Raw genomic sequence first — 23,540 nt, 5'->3', positions numbered from 1 at the left:
TTGTGTATTATTATTGAAGAGACACCTTAGTGAGTCATTGAACTGCAATGTTTACACAAAAAGAATTAATATCTGAGGGAAATTTAAGATATATTTTTTTCCTACATATTAAAAGTATTTATTTTTGCTCTCATTCATGAAGTGATAGCAAATAGTAAAAGACGTAGTATTTCTGAATAAATGTAAAAGGAGTAAAACAGATGTATGGAGTGTGCTGCAGACTGCCTAGTAAGAGGGAAATATTGAAAGGTTTTAAGCAATTACCAAAAAAAGCTATGCAAGATGACAGTGAAGAACCTGAGTTACATATAATTTTTGAAAAATAATATGATAGAACAGAAATATGTCATTCAAAATTTATTAAGACCAACCTTTTCTCTAGAAGATGAAAGAAGCTATTGAAGAACCACTCTTGATTTAATTCTGAAAGGCAGAGAAGAGCTACTTAAGTATTTGGTATGAAAGTATGAGATAGGGTCACTATCAGCTGAGTAAAAAACATCACACCAGACTTAGTGATTCATTGCTAGGCTATAAAGATACTTCAGATATATCTGTATATTTCCTATATACCTATAAGGTGATTCCTGCTCAGTTCAGTATTTCCTTTAATGACTTATGTAAAGGAATACAAAATAGATGTATTGATTTTTAGGTTTTTTGAATAATTTTGGGATACACCTTCCATGGTCTGCATCTCCTATTGGTTGATACTTTCTAGCCCACACCCATAGGCTCTCAGAAGCTCCAGAGCCCCTGACCCACTGTTCCCAATAGAGAAGACAATTTCCAAATTAAAAGATTTCATCTACAGATTTACATATAATTAATACATTCTTTATCCCTTTTAATATCCTTTGGTTTTTTGGTTATCTCCTTCAGTCAGGCAACATGCATTCTTTAGTTGATGACTTTATGTTAAACTTGTATGGAAACTTTGTTCCTAGCTGCACTGCAGTTCAGGTTCCACATCTTAAAATGGGAAAAGTTGAAGTTTGTGTATAATCCTTGATAAAATATGGGAGGTGTGTTGTGCAGATCTCAGGCTGCAGACATTGGTATGTTGTGTATGCGCCTCCCACCAATGTTATCAATGTTATCAAGTCTCAGATGCAGCAGTTGTCCTGCTGAAATAGTCAACCTTCATCATTTTGTCACGTAGAGGGCTGACACAGATTCTCAGCAAACATGCATGAGATTAAGGAATTAGAGACTTTAAAGTTATGCTTTGTTTGCAAATCATCATTTTCTTAAGTAGGTATTAAATATTCTCAAAATATGCAGTATCAGGAGAAGCATCATGTAAGTGTTCATATCTCCTAGCTGGCAGCTACCCACAAGGCATTTATTCCCAACTAATTCCAGACAAGTTTTTCATTCTCTACTGTTGGTTTAAACTTTCCATTTCACACACTGATTAGCTCAGTAATATTATCAGTTTCCTTTCTAATCTGTGAGGCACCGATGAATTCAAGCAGGGCCAGGAGGGAGGTCACAAGCAACCTGCAAGGCAACATTAAAATTCAAAATGATCTTGTGAAACTGGGGAAATAAGATGAAGTCTAGCAAGATGAAATTCAATAATGAGAAGTAAAAGGCACTGCACCCTGAAGAAGAACTCATATGTGTAACACAAAATGAGGGGAGCTCACAAGGCAGCAATGTGCCACGTGAGACCTGGGAATGATAGTACATTCTGAGGAGAAAGAAAGTCAACAGAGAGATGAAAATTCAAAACTGGTGAATCTCATTCTGGGATTCATTAACACCATGTGAGAGGTAAGATATGGGAAATAATGATTAAAGTTCACCTACCACTGTTCCATTGTAAAATTTTAAGTTTCACTGTAGTCAAAGACATAGCCCAGAAAGTTTGAAGAAGGAGCAATAGGAGAAAAAAGTTTATTTGACTTCTTTTGTCTACAAAAGGAAAAAGAGAGATTGAGACAGGTTGGCTATCTTTAATATGTTAAATTGCATTGTAAAAAAGTTGATGATTAATTGCCTTTTACATCCACAGGTGATAAGGGAAAAACAAATTTGTTTAACTGGCAAAAGAAAAACATTCAGATTATCAGGGAGTAAAGCACTGGAACAGATTACCCAAGGAAGCTGCAAAGTCTACCCCACTGGATAATTTTAAGGAAATGTTTTCAGAAAAGCATCTGACAGAAATGGTTAAGCTGTACACATCTTATCTCATATCTAAGGGACAGATTAATACATGCACTCTTGAGATCTTGTCAAGATTTATGCTTCCATCATTTTTATATATTTGAAGATAGAAGCAATGGTATTTGAAAATAACTAGAAAAGTCATAGGGGTGGTAAGTGTGATGAAAATATTGAAACTTGAAAAAGAAATCTGAACTCACTATTCCACTGAAGATGAATATATTAAAATATTCACAGCATGTATTTTTAAAATGCTTCAAGGATACTGAAAGGATATGGGAACCCTTGTTTTATACCATAACTATAAACTCTGAGTAGAAATAAACACTGACTTTATTTTGGTTTTGTTTTAAATAGGGCATTTCTAGGTCTTTGAGAACACATATGTCTTCCTGGGTGTGTTTCAGCTCACTAATTTTAGCCTGCAGCAGCTTCAATATTTATATCTAAGTTTATTACTACGGCTACCTTTTATAGTTCATAAAAGTAAATATGCAAAATAATGCATGATTAATCTGATCAATTTAGAAACCTGATTTAGAATGAGATTAAGTTTGCTATGCACACTGTGTGTGTAAATGTCTGTTTTCCTCCAGAGGCTGTAAAGTCTAGGCTTAATTCCACCCACTACCTCTAGCTGGTACCCACCATCTCACCTACCATCCTCCTTCAGAAACAGACAGAAAACTGACCATGGAATATACTTTCATCACTGATCTGTCACAATTCCAAACTTATTCTGAATGAGAAAATTCTCCATAATTTTTTTTTAGTCTTCAGTATGAGAAAAGTTGACCCAAAAACTGCACTAATGACTGCAGTTTAAAGAACCCATAACTTCCTTTTTCATTATAGGTCTTTCTGCCTGAGTTTCCATATACAGAAAATAACAATTGTGATGCTTCCCAGATGTGTCAAATACCTTAACTGATTATTATCTGGGTAATAGCTTGATGTTTCTGATAAAAATTGCTTTTCACACTGGGAGACCAAGAAAATGCTGCTGCCTGTGCAGCAGATGAATTGATATTTGTGCCTGTCATGCAAACTAGTTGTATTCCACTTGTTGTTTCATCTGTGCGATTTTCTTGTACCCATTTCAGTTTCCAGACAGCTACAGTTTCATTGCCATTTACTTTCTACAGTTCAAGATTTTAAGCAGAAATTTGCCTTAAATAAAAAGAAGTCATTTGTTGTTGATAAATTCCCAGTCTCACATCATCCTATTCACCTGGAGGACCAGATTATTCATCTGTGTGTTGTTACACAAAGACAACATTCCTTTTCTTTTGTGTATTTTTAATATTACCTGAAGAAGAAACAAAACTTAAATGAGGTTAAACCCTAAAAGTGTTCATTTCCAGATGATGAAACAGATCCACAACCTCTCTCTGTAGGCAACTTTCTTACATGCTCTGAACATACAGGTAGGAAAAAGTAGAATGTTATTGAGCCCAGTCCTTCTACTTATGAAAACTTGTAGAAATTAACCTCTACTCATAACGAAAAGGGATGATGGTTCTCCCTCCTTTCCGTCTTTCTCCTCTAACTACAGCCGTAGGAGTGCCAGCCTTATGGAAAAGAGGTTTGGATTAGAGCAGAATAGGACAAAAACAAGTGTTCAGTCCAGTACAGAAATACAGAATTATGTTCAACCACTTAAAACTTTCTTTGGTTTATATTAGAAATGCAGAAATGAGACAACCTGGGCACCCTGAATTTGGTACATGCAGGCTGCTGTGAGCTTACCAGAAAGAACAGACACAGGTATGACCATATATGCTTCACACATAACTGTGTATTGGAAATCTGTGTGGAAAGCAGCATTCTCAAAAGCTTAGTTTGGTGTCCATAAATGTCCCCATTTCAAGGAGGAAAAGAGGCTGGCTTTTTCGGCAGGAGTTGTGTGAAGCTCCTGCTCATAGACTCTCTACTATTCTGCATGTTCAAAGAGGTGAAAATCAGTCTGTCAGGTTTGATGATGTGATTTTCAGCACTTGCCCATAAAAAATAATCTTTATCACAACATTATTAGTGACATTTTAATACTCAGCCTTGGCACCAGTCAGCTGTTAAAATAGGAAGCTGTAAGCAGGCTGAAATGACATTGAAAGCTGAACAGTGAGTTGGGGATGAGCTGTAACAAAGTGAAATGCAAGGTTATGCATTTAGGCTCACAGAAAAAGCTGATTCCAGCTATGTGCTTATAAGCTGGAAATAACAGACAGGAGGAAAGTAATCAGTGGATCAGCTGGAAGCAGGTTGTCTATGGGCCACCAGCATGGTGCATCCTTAAATATGACAGATGTGATCCTGAGACAGTAGGGATGAGATAATTCCAGCCTTCCTAGAGAGCATTCATTGAAAACATTCTCAATTCTGAAGAAAAAAATATAAAGGATTATTTAAACTGAAAGTATATTAGCACAGGAGCTATTATGTATAATCTTACCTTAATTACATTTAAATAGGAAATTAGGAGAAATATTATTACTACTTTTGATGAGTTTCTCAATATTGGTAAAAGGGCTGGCAGAGTCATTATCTTTATCATGGGGAAGATTATGGTTTGTCACTGATATGATAAGATGTGGATGATAATCTTTTTTCTCTTTTGATGGAGTTTTTAACATTGAAGGTGATATAGTACAGGTGATGTCACAGATACTTTTGGATTCCACTTGCTACCACAGAAGTCTTCAATGAAAACTTCTGACTATTCCTGAGCAAAAAATCCACACAAAACCATGTCTTCTACTAGCATCCTTCTGACAATCCTTTCTCTTTCCTCTAGTTTTAAACGCCAAATCTTACCTACTTTTCAAATATCAGCCTTATCCTCATGACTTCCTTCATGAAGCTGTTGAATTAGAATCCACATTCTTTTGTCCACAGGCTACTGTTTTTTAAATGCATATTAAATCTATTAAGAAAGTCATTAGTAAAGATTTTCAAGAATGGAATATGATTTTGACATCAAGATATCCCATGTGCTAATTAACCTAAGATCCAACAAATGTAGCTGAGAACTTTTTGGGTGCTTTTTTTCTTTAATGTTGTAGTTGGAATAGCAGTAAGAGAGGGTAAGATTAGCAAAGCTTTCTGAATTATTATGTTCATTCTGCACCATCATGTAATTATATCTAAGTTAATCTTTTAGTTAATTATAAGTCAAGTGGTGAAGAAACACAAAAGCACTAGCATATTATCCTCGTAAGAATGTTTCTTTTTGAGAGGGAAAGAAAATGGATATTTTATTCCCTCTTAACCTCATTTTTGAACAGTTATTGACATTTTACTGAAGAGGAAGAAACTTTAAAAAATTGTTCTTGATATTAACTTCAATATTTGTTTTTCCAGGATGAGAAAATATTTCGTACATATTTCAAGAGAAACAATTTTAATGGCTAAAAATGTCAACTGGAATAAGTATTATAGAGATATTATAGAGACCTGTGTTTGTGAGTCTGCTGCTGTAACTGCTTAAAAACTTATTTACATGTAAAACAATCCCTTCTTTTAGCAGCAGTATTGGCTTGTGCTGCAAGATGCATTGAAATGATTTCACATATAATAGCTGTTTTTTTACAGTTTGTAACATTAAGAAAGCCTGTTCTTCTTCCCAGTGTTAGTGAAATTGTGGTATTTCTTACTTCAGCTGAGCTCATGAATAAATTTTATATTCACACGTTTAGTCCCACTACATAGTACCTTTCTAATAACACTATTTTATTATGTTCAAAAGCCTACTGCAAGTGTTTTTCAACTGATTCAACTTATTAATCATAGATCAAATTCTGCAGTTTCTTCAAAGCCCTCAGTATTTGCTTATACACAAATTCAGCCATTCTCATACATCATGAAAAAAAATCAAATTTAAAAAATTTAAACAAATTCAGTTTGTTTATCCTCTAGAGATGAATAATATATCTTTCCAAGTATTTTCAAGTATTGTTCATTACAGTGTGTTCAGTTGTTTAGACATTAGTCCTGTCCCTGAACATGTGTTTCAACAATCTCCACTTTTTTGAGATGCACTCTTAATAGCTGAGAAATTTTCAGGTTGGAAATTTATGTTTCAGTTCTTTCTTCTGTTTCATTTTCTAAAGTAATTCTTTTCTTTAAAACAAAAAAATCAAGCTTTCCAACATTTAGACAGACATTTTCCCTTGATTTTTAATTTATCAGTGTTTTTTAAACTTTATTATCTTTTAGAAGCAGGTCGATTTAGAAACCTCGGTATTATCTTTTAAATGAAATTTCTGTCTACTCCCAAGCGTGGACAGTTGTTCATGGAACATGCTTATGAGGTCAAAAATTGGTGTTTTTTCTATTTCATAGGCAGGATATTGGTGCACCATGAAATTATCATCACGTCAATGCAAGCAGGTGGATACTATATGAAGGATACAGTCAGAAATAATGGGAGTAGGAATGGGTGAGTAGGTCACTTAGCCTACTATTTTTAAAACTAATTATTAGTAGATATGAGATTTTCAGTTTATGGTTTACCTGTCACATATCATCCAGCCCAAACATGCCATTCTGTGATAGTGTGAATTAAGAAAAAGGCAACGGCAGCATCCAGCTCTGGGGTCCCCAATATAAGAAGGAGATGGACCTGTTGGAGAGAGTGCAGACAGGGGCATGGGGATGATCAGAGGGCTGGAACATCTCTTCTATGGAGACAGGCTTAGAGAGCTGGGGTTGTTCAGCCTGGAGAATAGAAGGCTTCAGGGAGACCTTAGAGCACCTTCCAGTACCTAAAGGGGCTACACGAGAGCTGGAGAGGGTCCCTTTACAAGGGCATGTGATGATAGCACAAGGGTGAGTGGATTAAACTGAAACAGATTAGGTTTAGATTAGTTACAAAGATGAAATTCTTTAGTCTGAGGGTGGTGAGGCACTGGCACAGGTTGCCAAAAGAGTTGTGAATGCCCTATTCCTGTCAGGGTTAAAGGCCAGGCTGAATGTGGCTGGGAGCAACCTGGCCTGGTGAAAGGCATCCCTGTGGCAGAGGGGTTGCAGTGAAATGATCTTCAGTGTTTCATGCAAACCAAACAATTCTGTGATTCTATGGCCCATTTATATTAGCTATATATTGGCTGGGCACCTATAGGCTAGCAAGGAAGGCTGTATATCATCTTGCCACCAGGTTTTAGTAAACACCAAACCAGAGCTGACTCAGAGAAAAGTGATGTGATGATGTGTTCCTGGCCTATTTCTATAGGCTTATTTAATTGATCAGTCATCCAGTCTTCCAAGGAAAAACTCTGACCAGAGCATTTTTTAGCAGTCACTGTATGTTTCAGAAAAAAATAAAAGTATATATGTAACTATAAGTATATATGTATAAGTATATATCTTAAGTATATATGGCATTTAGAGGACACTAATTTTACTCATATTTATTGCTATTTGTACATGCAGAGTTCTCAGGAATATTTCTTTTTCTTTTGCACTCTCAAACAGACAGCTAGAAATGGGTGAATAGTACCATTAACATTTAAAAAAAAAAAAAAAACCCCAAAAACAAAAACAAAACCCAAAAACTATTCTCTGTTAAGAATAAAAACCAAAAGCATTTGCAAAACAAGAACCTCTCTTCTAAGCGACCGGTTTGTTCCTGAACATGAGACCTCACAGGTAGCAGTGGAGCTGCTCCAGGCCTCCTGCAAACACTTCTATGGTTCTTTTATGTTACTTTTCTTCATCTTTTCTTCATCTTTTTTTGTGTGTGTGCATGTGATGACTGATTCCCAGTTCAACAACAACTCCTCTGTTGCTCAGGAGATGCAAATATAAGCACAATGGGTACAGTGACCTGGCGTGCAACAGAGAAAAATGCCTTCAATAATTAATGAGAGAATGGGATGTGGAACCACTAAATCCAGTCTGAAGTTGATTACAGAGCTGTCAGTCATATGCAGGGCAATGTAATGAAACAGAGCAACTCAGCAGTCAGGATACGTATGAAAGTCATTTCCTATCCCTTCTGCACTTTTTTTATGGACTGTAAAACTGACAATTGGATTATTGAAAGGAAAAACAGATGAAATATGTCTGTTTTGAATGGGAACGTATCTCAGTAATATAGCCCACACACACACTGTCCTATTTTTATCCAGAGTTCAAGAAATAAGTTATTCAAATGTATTTAAATAAGCCTTCTACCCTACCAATATAGTTTCAAACTGCCTCATCTGTTGTGTCATAAGCATAAACCACCCTAGATTAAATTTATATGTAATTATATTGTTCCTCATATGTCCTTCTATCCAAGATATGTCCCTGAAGTGGCTATCTTGTGATTTTGAAACTTACACTGTTCTTTACCTGAAGCAGAATTCAGATCAGTTTCTCAAGGTCATTTTTAATAAAAAGCAAGCCTAGTATCAGACAAATTATTGTTTAGAATAAAAAAAGTACTCAGTTATAAGTTTTTTGTGATTGTTTCTTTTTATTCCTTCTAAAGGATCTGATTGAAGCCTCAAATTCCTTATGAATTCTTATTGAATTTATCAAATATGATGTGGTTCAAAAGCAGATTGATGCCTTAAGTTTTAGCTTTCATATTTTTCAGATTCTGTGCTGCCTTGGTGTGTAACTCTGAGCTTCATATTAAGTGTTACTAAGTTCTCTTTACAGGGTAGGTAGACAAAACAATCTTTTTCCAGCTCAAGTTTCTCTCCAGTTCAAGAGAACCAAGGACAACTATTACAAGCCTCAGGCCCAAAAAGCATAAACAGCAGTGAATTGAGGAGAATGAACAAGGAGGATGGGACGTCATAAACTGAAGCTCTAATTGCACAATTAAGCCCATATGTAAATGGAGCAAAACTTATAAAAGTGTGAAATCTCATAATGGGTCATCCATCTGGTGACCATTTTGAGTCCATCTTGGGTATAACCGTGGCCAGGCTCTAGGCATGAAGATGACTGCAGAAGTGCAAGGTTGCACAGCTCTTTTCTTCCCAGAGTGAATGCCCTGTGTCTATATCCTAATAACATCCTAGAATAGGTCTGGTTTGAATTGTCATCTATCATAAGAAGTCTTCTGAAGAACAGAGAGTATTTCTGAGGGGTTTGTCTGTTTCTGCTAATATACAGAAGTGGTATCCAGGAGCCCTCATTTGCCTTGGACCAAGGCAAACTAGAGGGCATGCCAAGGATTTTGCATTCCTCAGAGGCCTGAGTCCATTAGCGTGGGTTTGTCTCTCAGCCTAATAAGGCAGGAGCTGGAGGGAAAGTCTTTGGAAAGGGAGGTGGGAAAAGCAAGTAGGAGAGAGCCAAAGCAATGTGTTGGAGTCACTGACTGTGGCAGCTTGGGAAATCCAGGGCTAAATGATGTTGTTCTGTGGAAATAACCTACAGCTTACAGCCTCTGAGATGGATAATGTGTCAGCTGGAAACAACAGGGAGAGTGGAAATAAGAGACCAGGGACAGCAGGGAGACCATGGAGTAAGTCTGGAAAAAAAAACCTCAGGGGGAAAAATGATCAGGAGTGCATGCCTAAGCTTGATGGATATTTTATGAGGTAGAAGAAACAAAATGCTTGTTCAAATTGCTTGTACATACTGCTAAATAACTTGAGCTGAGTATGCAGATCTGTGAAACAACCTGTAAAAGCCAGATCAGAAAATGCTGGCAATTGTTCAAATGTGTGGAGGTACTGTAGGAAAAAGCCCTACTAAAAATTAGATATTTCAAATACTACAAAATTTGGAAACGGTAGTCCACTTGATGCCCCAAACAACTACTAATTTTCTGATGCTGTTGCTTTCACACAAGGAAAGGAAACACACATCGGTATACTGATGGCCACTGGGGAGCCAGCAGGTGCTAAGAACCAGAGTTATGACCCATTTTTCTTCCTATCCTGTAGTCCATACATTTTACTTCTAGGTAAGCACATTCCTCTTTTTTTGCAGAACGTTAGGAATGCAGGCAATGTCTGATTAGGGTCTTTTATGCAGAGAAATTGCTGGAAAGTGAAATAGATAAAGCATAGACCAAACCCCAGTCCAATTAGTTGCCTGTTCCAACCCATTCTGCAGTATCTTTTACAAATATACTTCAGAAAAGAAATTATCTCAGAAGTATTAGCAGGGGAATTTTCCAAGACTTTTCCCTCTGCACTAAAAATCCCAAATCCTCCACAAGATAGTCCTTCCAAAAGCACCTTACAAAAACTGATAAGATAGCTACCTTTTATTTCTAATTGCTTAGGTAGAAATTTTTTATTGCTAAAAGTCACTGGAAAAACACTTCAAAAATATATGAAAAAGTACCTCTTATTGCAACATTGTCACCTTTATTTTAAAAAAATATGAGTTTATGAGCAACTTTTGAAGTAGTGGTAGTTTATATGCTCTGTGGACTGGAAAAATGTTCGAATCTTGAAAATATGACCAAAAAAATATTGAATGTCTCCTTTAAAAATGAATAATATTGGAAAACCAGACCCAAAGTAAAAATACTTTTGGAGCACGACTTTGTTTTTTGAAATATATGTGTCTATAAATTGAAAAATACTGGCTTTGCTTGAATCTAGTCAGTAATTTCTTAGTAATGCAGTTTGGTAAGGCTCCTATCCAGCTTTTAAGCTGCCATATCAACTTCTGCAACTGTGGCTATATTTCTATGGACTTCAGTAAAAACTTCTGATATTTTATTTTTATATAAGCTTAAGGAAGGAGTGTATATTATGGTCCTTTTGTAAAGATTTCAGGGCAGCATTCCTGCTTCAGGGAGCGACTGGGAGGTGGTAGGAGGCATCTTTGTCACCATTCCATGTAAGAAGCAGGAATTGTGCCCAGGTGGAGGTGATATTACTGCTGTAGGATATGTTGTATAAAGACCTTGTGATGTGACCTGCATATTCCCACAAGCGTCTGGTGAGAATTAACTTTGATGTTTACAGCATGACCCGTTTTTCCCTGCCTTTTTAGTGTATCAAGGAGCTTGTCAACACCACAGCTGACTGCCATAACCAGCTGTCTCCTCCTCGAGCTCTTATAAAATGCAGTGGTGCTAACACAGGGTGAGGCAGAGTAAGCACAGCGTAGATATGGAGAAATGCAGAACATGTTAAAAACCAATAATTTTGAAACACATAAAAATACTGTTGAAAGACCTGTGACAAAATCATGTCCTGAGTTCTTTTCAAATATCTCTCTAGGAAATTTGGCATACATTCATGTAATATTACTATAATCATTATAAAACATAATGAACTTCCATTTTAATATTTCAGAATTGTATAAAAGTTCTGTTCATGTATTATGTACAAAAGCATGACATCATTCTTTTTTTCTTTTTTTCTTTTTTTTTCTTTCTTATACTTAATTGGAATAACACCCATGAAAGTAGTTCAGAATGAAAAGCCAGATAGGTAAAATATTCAACTGTGTGGTGATTTAGGACATATATTTTAAAATAAAATTAAATTTATTTAAAAGCTTGGGCTGCTTCCTTAAAATTTCTAGTTTAATGGATGTGTCAGGCTCTGAGGGATCTGCTTGCAAAGCCCAAAGACCTATTGTGCATCTTTTGTGAAGTGTCAGGGGAGTCCTGGTGCCTTCCCAGCTCCAAGCACACTCCCAAAGTGTTAGATTCTTTTGCAATTTCTCAGGAAGCCACTTTTCCTCAGGGTTTATGAGCTGGAATATTTCTTTTCCCTTTGCAAGTGAGGTACAAAAATTATACCCCAAATAATTCAGAGAATCACAGAATAATGTAGGTTGGAAGGGACCTGTAAGATCTTTTAGTTCAAACCCCCACCATGGGCAGGGGTGCCACAAACTTGATCAACTTACTCAAAGCCTCATCCAAACTGGCCTTGAACACTTCCAGGGATGGACAAATGGATCCACACATGGGCAGCCTGTTCCCATGCTTCACCATCCACATAGAAAAGAATTTCTTCCTAACAACTATTCTAAACCTGCCCTCTTGCACTCTAAACCCCTTCTGAGCATCTTTACATCCCTCCTCTGGACTCAGTCCAGAAGATCCACATCCTTCTTATGGTGAGGGCTCCAGAGCTGGACACAGCACTCCTGGCAGGGAAACAAGAAGAGAGGATAGGGGGAGAATCCCCTTCCTCAAACTGCTGGTCACCCTTCTTGTGTGCAGCCCAGGACAGAGCTGCCTTTCTGGCAGACATTGCCAGGCCATGCTGAGCTTCTCATCAACAAACATCCCCAAATCTCACTCTCAATCCATTCTCCCAGCCTGTATTTGTGCTTGGGATTTCCCTAACTCATGTTGTTCCTGCTCTCCTTTCCAGTGATAATTCTCTGCAAGGACAGCCAAACACCTTGGGAAAATCAAACATTCAGGTATCAGAAATCCATGTGTGTTTTGTAGGGTTTGAGGGGATGCTTAGCTATGAAGGTCAAAGTGTGGTGAACACTTCAAAGTAAACTGCAGGGAGTTCCTGGCTGGATTTTGTTCTTTTCTTCTGTCTCTCTGCAGAAAAATATCATGTTGCCAAAGGCTTACAATGAAAAGATGGGCACTTTTATATTGCTGTAGTTGAAACAGCACTGGCTGTATCATGATGGATCACATATACTCTTTGGAGTCAGTTCTTCAGATGCAACAGCTTAATTAAATTTTAAGCATTATTGATTGAGTTTACAAAGCCTCCCTGCTCTAGCACCTTTGAATCTTGAGCTGCTGCACTCTGCAGCAGTAAAACAAAGAACATAAAAAGAAGAAAATAAAGGGTTATTAAAAATGAAAGTATTTGGCTGGAAGATGCAGTATGCAGAGCTTAATTACTGCAAGATCTGTAATACTCTTTCTTCTAGAGAATAGAAATCTAAAACAACTCAGAAGAGATTTTCAGGGCAGGTTCTCACATTGTGTAAATGAGGGTAGCAGTGTCTGTGTCCTCGGTAGTGCTAACTCACTGTGGAGGGCAGGAACTGCCTGGATCTCTACAAAATTCTTTGGTCAATAGAAAGGCAAAGCAGCTCTCAGATGGTTGTGTGTATTATAAGATTGACAGAGCAAGCCTTTCTTTTTTTCTTTTTTTGTTCTTTTTTCTTCCTTCATGGTTCAATGCTGTTTGACCACCACAAGGCTTTATCTAGACTGTATATCAGCTTTAGAGTTGGTTTAAGACAAACAGGGAACCATACAAGAAGATTAAGCTGAATGAGCTGGTCCCAATGTGAAAAAGACAAGACTGACAAATGCAGTTATCAGTCTTGCAGTACACATAATTTGTAGTAAAAAATTCAATGGTTCATTATTTTCCATGGTCCTTGGGATAGAATAAGAAATTTTATGAAAAATGCTCCAATTTAAGATGAACGTTATATGATAACACTCCCAATATGACTGAAATACTGGAGCAGGCTTGAGGAGCTGAAGGTTTTCAAGGACATTTAAGATGCAGGATGCTACATATATTTTGGTGCTGCTTCAGTGCAGGTTGTAAAAGGATCCCTTAAAGCCCAGCTTTTCTATGATTCTAGACTTATTGTTAGCTATTCACAACAGGCTTTGTCTTCCAGTATGTTTGTGTGCCTGCAGATAGAAGATGCATTGTCTGGGTAGTTTAAGCTTGTAAAAGGACTTTTTTTCCTGATTTTTTTTTTCCTGCTAAGAAACTTCTTGTTCTTGATGTTTGCCTTGCTAATGGACATAAAAGTTGCCTGAAGATTTGGCATGAAGCTCGGTTTTATTTATACATATATATACACACATGATTTACACAACTAAATAACTGCAGAAAAATCCCTATAGCAATGGGAGCATTATTGTATCAAAACATTGGCTATTTTTTACAGTATATTATCACTACATCAGTTGTTCCTTTATTACCCAAACAAAGGCTGCAGCACTCATTGGGATTCTGTATTAAAATACTCTATATTTGTGACTGTGGTCTTTTCTCTCCTCCTTTCCCCACAGGCACTCTCTTCTGCCAGATACATGATCTGAGCAAAACAACACTGGAAAAAAATAAAAATCTTTCAGCACTGCCTTCAATTGCCACTTTAGAAAAAGCAAGAATACTTCTTAGAATATTATTATTAATATTAATAGCAATATTTTAAACTGAAATATTTTGAGGAAGAAAGAAACATTTTTCAAGGCAGTTTTTTCTTTTAGCAGCATAAAAACTTCTTGAAAAATATGTTGATGGAGAAAAGTCTGTGTTACCTGTCTGTGTGACAGTACATAATGATACATTCATAAAAAAATATAGAACCCTATTGACGTATAGATACTCTCAGTGGCAATGGGGAGATGTACACAGCAAGAATAGCTGTATATTTATGCAGGGAAGGACATGACCTCCCTGAGGAAAGGAAACTCAGACTATGTCTGTGCTGCCAGGGAGCTGCAGGCTTGGGCTCGTACTTCCATCCAAGCCCTTAATTGCCTGTATCAGTGGCAAGCAGCAGCTTTGGCCAAAGTGGAGACAGGCTCACACCTGCTCCTGCACAGGTAGCACAGGTCAGATTGCTATTACAGAGTGGAAAATATCCTTACACATAGAGATGGGCTTTGGACACAGTCTGGCTGGAGGTGACCCACAGCTTCTGCCTTCAGGCCTAAATGGGAAGTGAAAAGGTTATTATGGGTAAAATGGAACTGTATATCCAGTGTGCATTTGGGATTCCTCTGCATTAACCTATACCCCCTGCAAATTTAACACCCCTTCTTCACATGCCATAGCCGTGGCTGTCATTTCCCACACGTTTTCTCCATTAGCTTTCTCTAAGTGCATGGCTGGCAGCCCACCCTATGCCTCACTTGGCCTTGGTGCTTTCTGAGCTCAGGTGTTTTTTATAGATTCACCAGCAGTAAATAACTATCTTTGCTTCACCCAGGCTGTGTGTGTGTGTGTTCAAACCTGGTCCATACTCCAAGACACAGGGTGCCAGGTTTAGTGACAGTGTCTATGACATGAAACAGATCTCACACCCATTTTTGAAATAGATTTCAGTCTTGCAGCTTCCCCACCTTTACCCTTGTTTGGAGGGAAAAACCCTCCTCAGATTCAGTGAACAGTGTGAGTGGCGAGCTTGGGAATGAGAGCATCGGAGAGATGAGAAGCAGCTTTGCTGTTCACAAAAGCCCCGTGCTGGTACAGCCACGAGTGACAGCCACTTCCTGTCAGCCCTGCCAGTGTCCCTTTCATCCGTCCCACACGTCCTTTGAGCACTTGTGCCTGGCTCTAACGAGCAGCTGGGGCTGTGCAGGCTGGTGCCAGGCTGGGCTGGTTTTGTGAGGGCAGAATGTCCTCCTGGAGATGAATGGGACCCCTGGACTGTGCAGTTTTCACAGAAGAAAGTGCTGCAATCACATTCCCTTCATCCTCCCCTTCCCCTCCATTTGAAGTTTTAATTAGAGCTTAGAAGCCAGGCCTTTTTAAATCAAGCCAATTGCTCGTTTCTCTTCCTAAGGAAGGAAACTCCTTTGCTTTTTACTTGTTCCAATGCCGCCCCTTCCCAGCTCCTGCCACCGGACGCTTGCTGGTTGCTGTCCCATTTGGTGACCATCACACAGCCTCACGCTGCCAGCACAAAAATCCGTGTTGCTGCCAGTCTGTGGGAAGGACAGAAAGAGCTTCCTCCTGACCATGGTTTCTTCTTTCACCTTGTTGGGTGCAAAGAAACATCTTCCCTCAGAGAATGTCAGCATGTAGATGGGGGGCAGAGAGACAATTTGGGCACCCTGTAGTTTGCTAAGTTGAATTCTCAGAGACAGAGGTATTTGCACACTGATTACACATCTGCTATCCCAAACTCTGAGCTGTGCCACCCCAGTGTAGGTGCAGGCAGTGCCACTGCTGTTTTGCAGAAGCACTTCAAAATTTTTGAGAAAAGTAGAAAAATTGATGATTTACCTCCTTTCACCCATCCCTTGAGGGCAAGGAGAATTGCTCTTGCCTGACAAAACATCCACCCTGTGACCAGAGGGGTGACACCCAGCTCAAACAAATCGGGGGTGTTGAAAGGACCTTGTAATCGTTATTTCTCAAGCTGTGCTTTTCTTTTAATCTAAGCCAAAAAGCTGACTGCAGGGATTGCCTCTTCCTTCTGGACCTGTGCAATCAGAGAAGTTTGGCCTGAGCCTGAATCAAGTAAATTGGTTTTTATTGTTTAGATGCCTCTCTCAGATACATTTCCAACCCTTGAAATACATCTGTCTCATCTTATCTGCATCAAGAATTAGACTGAGACTTTCCTGCTCCATTTGATTGTATGATAGATTGAGAATTCTCCTCAGAGGGAATGGTGGTTGGGTGGCATTTTAAATGACCACTCAGACACCAGCAGAATATTATTAATAACCACTAGAGCAAAGAAAAAAGGAATATATTTAAATTGACTTCATGCAGGTTCAACACAATGTTTGTTTGAAAGATGTTTTACATAGAGATGATTATTCAGATCAATTCAAAACAAAATATTTAATAGATCACTGTTGATTTTAATTAAGTTTTGTCAACAATTTCAAAACAAAAAGTTAATATTTTTCTTTAATTGCCTAAAATATATCTTAAATATCACTTTTTAAATGAGATAAAACGCATTTATAATTTTAGTTTTTATTCAATATTATGTTCAATATGATTTTACAGTATTTCTTATTATATAGTATTTTTAATATTTATATTATATTAAAGCTCTACTTCATAGTACATATTTACTGAAATGAAAGGTTTGTCCTTTATAAAATTGATATTTTTCAGTTTGCTAGAATAAAATCCTTGGTTGTTATTAAAAGAAATATTTAAGCATTTTTGGATGGAAAACATTCAGCTTTGATCATTTGAAAAGAAAGAATAGTATGTTTTCTGCTCTGTTTTATAATGATCTTATATTTCTCTGCCCATTGATCCAGGAAGGTAAATTTGTAATAATGCAGTTCTGTTCTTCATGAGGCTTTGAAAGCTTTTCTCTGGCTCATGATGCCCTGGAGACTTCTGTGGTGCACTGCTGGAGCACAGAACCTGTGATGCTTTCTGGGGGAGGCAGCCAGCCCACCTGGACAGATGTCACACGCGGAGCTCTCCGTGGCACTGCCAAGCAGCTGAAACTGCTCCACACATTCACTCAATTACAGTTTAAACTGTAATAATTAATAACAACACTGCAGTTAAGATAATGCTACATATGAACAGCTGTACAGCTGTTTATATCAGACTAATACAAAATTAAGGTCTTGCTCAAGGTCCATTTCTGGGCACACACCTTGCACAGCCTTTAAGCAGATTTTATGCACCATTGTTTTTGTGCTAAGCTTCCTTTTATCAGTATTGTCTCTTCCATTGTCTTTTCTCTGAGCTCCAAACTTTAAAAACTAAAGTAAACCATGCCTTCATTTGAATAAAACTTCTTAAAGGGTACTTGCAAGATATTGAAAATTCCAGTTAATTAAAAAGTGATTACATTTAATCATAGACAGACTTTCAGCATACTGGGAACTATTTCATTTCACCAAGCTAAACATCTGTGACTAAAAGGATTACTGACAGAGAAAAACATTCTTCCTAAATTCAAGGTGCACTACCATGAAAATCTCTTTTGACCATGTGTTTTTTAAGACAGCTCATGGTTGACTGCATGGTTAGGGACAGTACAGGCTATTGATACCAGACAATACCAATTAGAAGATAAATAGCTTTGAAAGGTGAACTATGGGCATTATCTGTTTGTTGCAGCAATACTAATGTTTTTTTATGCACAGTTATTCATTCATAAGCATCCATCAATCCCTGATATTTTCATTAAAAATGTATATCCCAGTGCAGCAGATATGACCTTTACTGTAAATTGGCTTACTCTTCAGTGAGCCATGGCCCTCAGTCTTCACTAAAACAGATTAGAGGGTGTTTCTGTACTTTTGGGTTTCTTGTACCCACAGCTTCTATTCCTGCCCCACATCCCTCCTGATCCCTTAGCATCTAATTCCCATAAATCATCACAGATTGACAGAGCTGCACCGCCATAGCCTCACTGCAACACCCTTGAATCTGTAGAATTACCTTAGGTTGCACTGCAGTCTTCACCAAGGTTTACTAACTTCACCACAGGCTGTGCCTTCCTTGTAATGTTGGCTTAACTCATTAAAGAGGCACCAATTGGGAACCTCTTTGCTACACAATTACACAACTGCTTCCTAGAGAAATTTTGTTCATGATCACTCACTGATTCTGCTGCTTTATCATTTGGGGTAGGATGAAACTTTGAAATTCTTTTTTAGTCTATAATGAAAAAAAAATCCCAAAAGCTCTACATTAGAAGTCACACAACTTTCTTTTCTCTTTAAAGTTTTCAAGTTAAAAAAAGGAAAACTGTAATTTCAAGATGTCATTTCAAAAGTGTGTTTATCTTCTGATTTCAATGACATTGAGTATTACATAAAAAGGTGATATGTGTGATGTAGCTAATATATTAAAGGAGCATTAGTTTGCACTTTCAGAACTGTAATTTCATAGTTAATATGACCTTAATAATAATTCCTTTAACCTTAATAATAATTCCTTTGTTTCAATGACATTATATTTTCAAATAGCAAATATTTCTTCCTGACACATTCAACTAGTTTTTCCTTTATAGCACTATCCTTTGACATGTTCTTTAGTAAATTTTGAATACATAAAATTGCTTAGTATAAAAAAGAGATTTCATATTATAAACAGAAAAGCCACTGGATGGGTCTGCTATAAAACAAAAGTGCGCATATGGAAAGTGAAGTTATGAAAATATATATAGGAAGCAAATTTCTATAACACATTAGCAACTGACTTTAAAAGGTATTTCTGATTAACTGAGCTGAAATAATTGACTATGTCCATATCTTCAGATTATTCCAATGAAGTTAACTGAATTTGTTTAACATGCATGCTGTAAGTAATGTTTTGGAATTAATGAGGTTAGCATTGGCAACTGCTGAATTAAATGTTTCAAAGACAGAAAGCTGAGACTGTGAGTTTTATAATGCTTCCATATATTGTCACTGGAGACAGATAAGTGATTATATGCATCAGCATTGGATCATCAAGGCAGTGCTTATGAATCACTCTCTCAGTCATGAAAAACACTGCATTTCATATGATGTGGCGTGATTCTATATGATATACATAATATAACTTCTGCATTTTTACCTATATTTTTGTTGTATATTGTAACTATCACTGGTGCATTGCTTTCCATCACCAAAGATTAAATAAGCACTTACACCAAAAAAACCCCACCAAATTGTGTGCACATAGAATCCAGCAGAATGAGTCTCTGGCCCCAGTGCCTTCACAAGCACTATGAACAAGGAACATTCTAAATAATAGCACCAAGTTACAGTTTCACTTTGAAGCAATAAAAAGGAGAGATAAAATAGTGATGATCACTTGGCATACAGTGGAAAGGACAGTTTAGTTCACATTTGTCTGTTATTCATATTGCCTAGAATTCCTTCCCTCTTTGCCCTGACCAATCAACACTGAATCTATTTCTTGATAAAGACAATACAGAACTTAGGGGCAACAAACATGAATAAAATGTGAGCACCTCACAGGGCTCCAAAATGGTGTTTCATCTCTGTCTACTGATTACTACCTACACCATGAACTCCGAATCTTAGATACTACAGCAAAAGTTAAAGGTATCTATAAAAACACAGATACTTATAGAAGTGAAGGTGAAGAAGAAATATTCTGTGACTGCAGTCAGCAATCCTGAGATGTGTGAAGACAATGACAATCATTAAAAATGCTTTGTTAGTCCAGCTGAACATTGGAAAGCATGGGTCACTTTGTTTAAGAGATGAAAGAAGTGATCAAAGTAGCGATCAAAGATGAGAGAGAATTTTTTATTCTAGGAAGACTCTTTGAAAAGATGTAGGCCAAGCAGTAAGTGGCCTCAGACATCTTGACATACAGTAGGTGAAAACACCTTTGCCATTCTTGACGAGACAAAGCTGTACCCTGGAATAACATCATTGCTTTCCATAGCAATGACAACAGCAGCTTTATGAGAAGAGAAAAAGGCAACTCTGCTCATCTCCAGATTTGTTGCGTGGAGACCCAGAGCTTACCTGACCCAGGCTGTGTTTGTCATTTGGCAAACAGATGCTGCCAACTTGATGTGAAGCAGTGGCCTTTAAGTGCCTGAAAACTGCTGTCAGGTATGTCTTACCACTTTAAAAGCTGCTTCAAAAAGAAGGAAGGCTACAAAATATATCAGGTATTCAAGAGCATTGAAGCATTTAAAGATTGTCAAGCACTGCAGCACCCGCTGGCTCAGCCTCCAGAAGTGCACATCAAGGACACTGCAGCAACAAACAACCCCTTTGAAAACCTTTCAGGAGCCAGGACAAGGTGTAGGAAGGTGTGGGGGTCAAAAGTGTAGCAGAACACCTTAGTTCAATAGAGATTCAGCAGTGCTATTATTATCACAATCATATCTTCACACCACTCAGCAGATTTAGCAGAGCCTGCGGGCTGAGGCTGCCGGAGACCCTGCTTGGTACAGGAGTTCATCCCATTACCTTGAAAATCCCAGACCTAGTAAATTCAAGTTTGTCATGTGGTTTGGTCAGGACACATGAGCCTGGTTGGCTTGAAGGTTAAAGTAAAGAGGGTACATGGTAAATCAAGATTCAAAGAACAATATGATGGAAGCTGACTGTAGTTGTCACCTCAGTGGAGGCTTGGAAGCTGCTGGAGGATGGACTCCTTGCAGTCAAGATGCCATGGAGAGAACCATGAGTTCAAAGAGATGGAACTGTGTTAGCAAATTATGTGCTGTTAAAGCCAAAATGTTTCAATAAAGGTCCCAGCAGAAAGGATAAACATGCTTGCCAGCAAGGTCTGTGTCAAGCACTGCCTTTAGGCTGTGAGAGATCTCATTCCCTCTGTGCTTTCTGCTGTGCCTCACTGAGGGTTCACCTTCCGCTGCTGGGGCCACGCACCAAACCCCACCAGAAAGTGGACTTTTTCCAAAGAGTTGCTTTCAAAGCTGGAAATATACTATGGGAAAGTTGGAAGAGCTTTGTTCCTCCTGAATCATGCACCAAAAAGAGAAAATCAAGAGATGTTTTGTCACTGAAAGCATTAATTCTTTGTAAAGCAAGTTTTCTACAGCTCAGGAAAGCAATGCTGGGCATCACCTGTAAATGAAAGCAGAATATGCCAGTGTACTGCCAGTGAAAAATTTTCACAGAAACTTGTGTTAGGGACTGTCAGTACATATTGATGTAGACATCTTTTAAGAAGAATGCTTTCTTATGGATCCACTGGAACATCTGTGTGGATGCATTGCTGTTAGCATGAATAACCTTGACCAGTTTGGCACATTCCCTTCTCATCTTAAATAACCAGGTTTTTTGGTTGCAGATGCAATGTGTGAGGGGAAAATTAGATTTTCCTTTTTCCAAGAGTAGGTCAATGACTATTCCTGTTTACTAGGATTGCCCTCACACAATTTTTTTTTTTTTTTGTAATCACTTGTTAACTTGTTTTGTTAACTTGGCCAACTTTGGAGGTTGAACAAGCACTGTGATTAATTTGCCTGCACTGCAAATCCCTGAGATAATCCTCCAGGTGAGACCTGAGATACATTGCTGTGAGCATTTGGGAAAGGTGGCTTTGTCCATGATTGATCTGTACCTTGAACAGGAGGATCTGTTTCATAAACATAATAAATTCCTAAACGTAATGCATACATCAATATGAGAGCATTAATTTTCCAACTTATTTATTTCCTAAAAATTAGAAAGTCATCTTTCAAAATTAGTATGTATATATGCATAGCAAGTTTATTTCAAATAAGAGGTAATTTGCATGAGCTTTCCATAATTTTTGCAAAACAATGTTAATTACCCTTTTTAATGATACAGAGCATCCCGAACTTGATTTTTCATGGTTTTCCATCTTTGTAATTCCAGCCCTAATTTCCATTAACATAACTGTATTGCAAAGAACTGGCTTCAAAACAAACCCATAGTACAAGTGTTGTCTTGAAAATGAGGAGGAATGTATAACTAGCATGTCATTTTGTCTTGGGGAGTCTTTTTTTCTCTAATAATCAAGAATTCCTTCCAAAATGAGGCACCTTGATCAGAGAATTGAGAATCTTGTGTGCTGTTGTATATATACTTTTATATATAAGTGTATATTTTATAGTATATATCCATATGATATGACTCCATACAGTTATTGAACAAAGCTACATAAAAGGTGTAAAAGAAAATAGGGCATCACTCAAATTCATAAGTTCCTACAGAGGCTGATTTGAAACCTCCTATTGAGAAGTGACTAGCAAGACAAGAGTTGGTGCAGAATTCATCTTAGGGTATTTTTGATTTATAAATCTGATTTTTTATTTATTACTATAAATGTGAATATAAATTTCCAAGGGCAAAACTAATATTAGTTCACGTAATTCCATCACATCCTAGGCAGGCTCATTTTCTTTACACAGTCTTTTACATCTTTTCACTATATTATCTGATACCTATCTTCACATTATCCAAGTAATTTCCAGCAGAATGTGAAATGTTTTTGTCACACATAACCTCATTCTGGTTACTTTTTTTTTTTTATTAGAAGAAATCCTCACATAAATTTCATTTATACTGTCTTCCTTGCCTTTTTTTAAAATCCTGGCTGTGCTGAGGATTTTAAAACAATATCTGCAGACATGATGAACTTGTGTGTATGCCTGTGAGTGTGTTTAAGGAATCTGTACTTTTGTTAAATAAGAATAACACTTAATCAGCTGATATTCATGACTGTGACATAGGAAAGCCAGGAATATATTGTGTACTTTTAAAAAAGTAACATTAACCAGAAGCTTTGAAACTAGTCATACTGCTCTGTTGAGTCTTATGAGTCTACTGAAAACTTGCCAAAGGGATGCTGATACAAAGATTTTAAATTGGAATTAGACTGAAATGAAATTACAGTGCTTTTCCCTGTTCCTTTCTTAAGCAGCTTTTTTCTTCCACTGGTTTTGTGACAACTGAATATTAATTTAATTCTAAGATTCAGAATGATTAAACTTAAATTGCAGCAGTTTTTTTCATGGATCACCAACGCCAGCTATATTGTAAAAATGTACTGACATTCTTCAAGAGATAAAGATTGTTTACTGTACATTGCTGAATCCCAAATAATCCTCTTGAGCTTTTGCTAGTGATAATCCTTCCCACTGCTATTATGAGTAGTGGTAATAACTCTTCCTTTAACATAGAGTGATAATTCTTTCTCTTTACCCCCATAAACCTCTTTTACCCTCATAAAATTTCCAATAAACTAACTCAAACTTGCAAAGCAGAAACAAATCATCATCAGTTTTAACAGAGAGATAACACAAAGCATTTCCAAAGGCTG

Source organism: Passer montanus, unplaced genomic scaffold (assembly GCF_014805655.1).
Source record: "Passer montanus isolate IOZ18808 unplaced genomic scaffold, ASM1480565v1 scaffold50, whole genome shotgun sequence".
Lineage (NCBI taxonomy): Eukaryota > Metazoa > Chordata > Aves > Passeriformes > Passeridae > Passer > Passer montanus.
Note: the sequence above shows the minus strand (reverse complement) of the source record.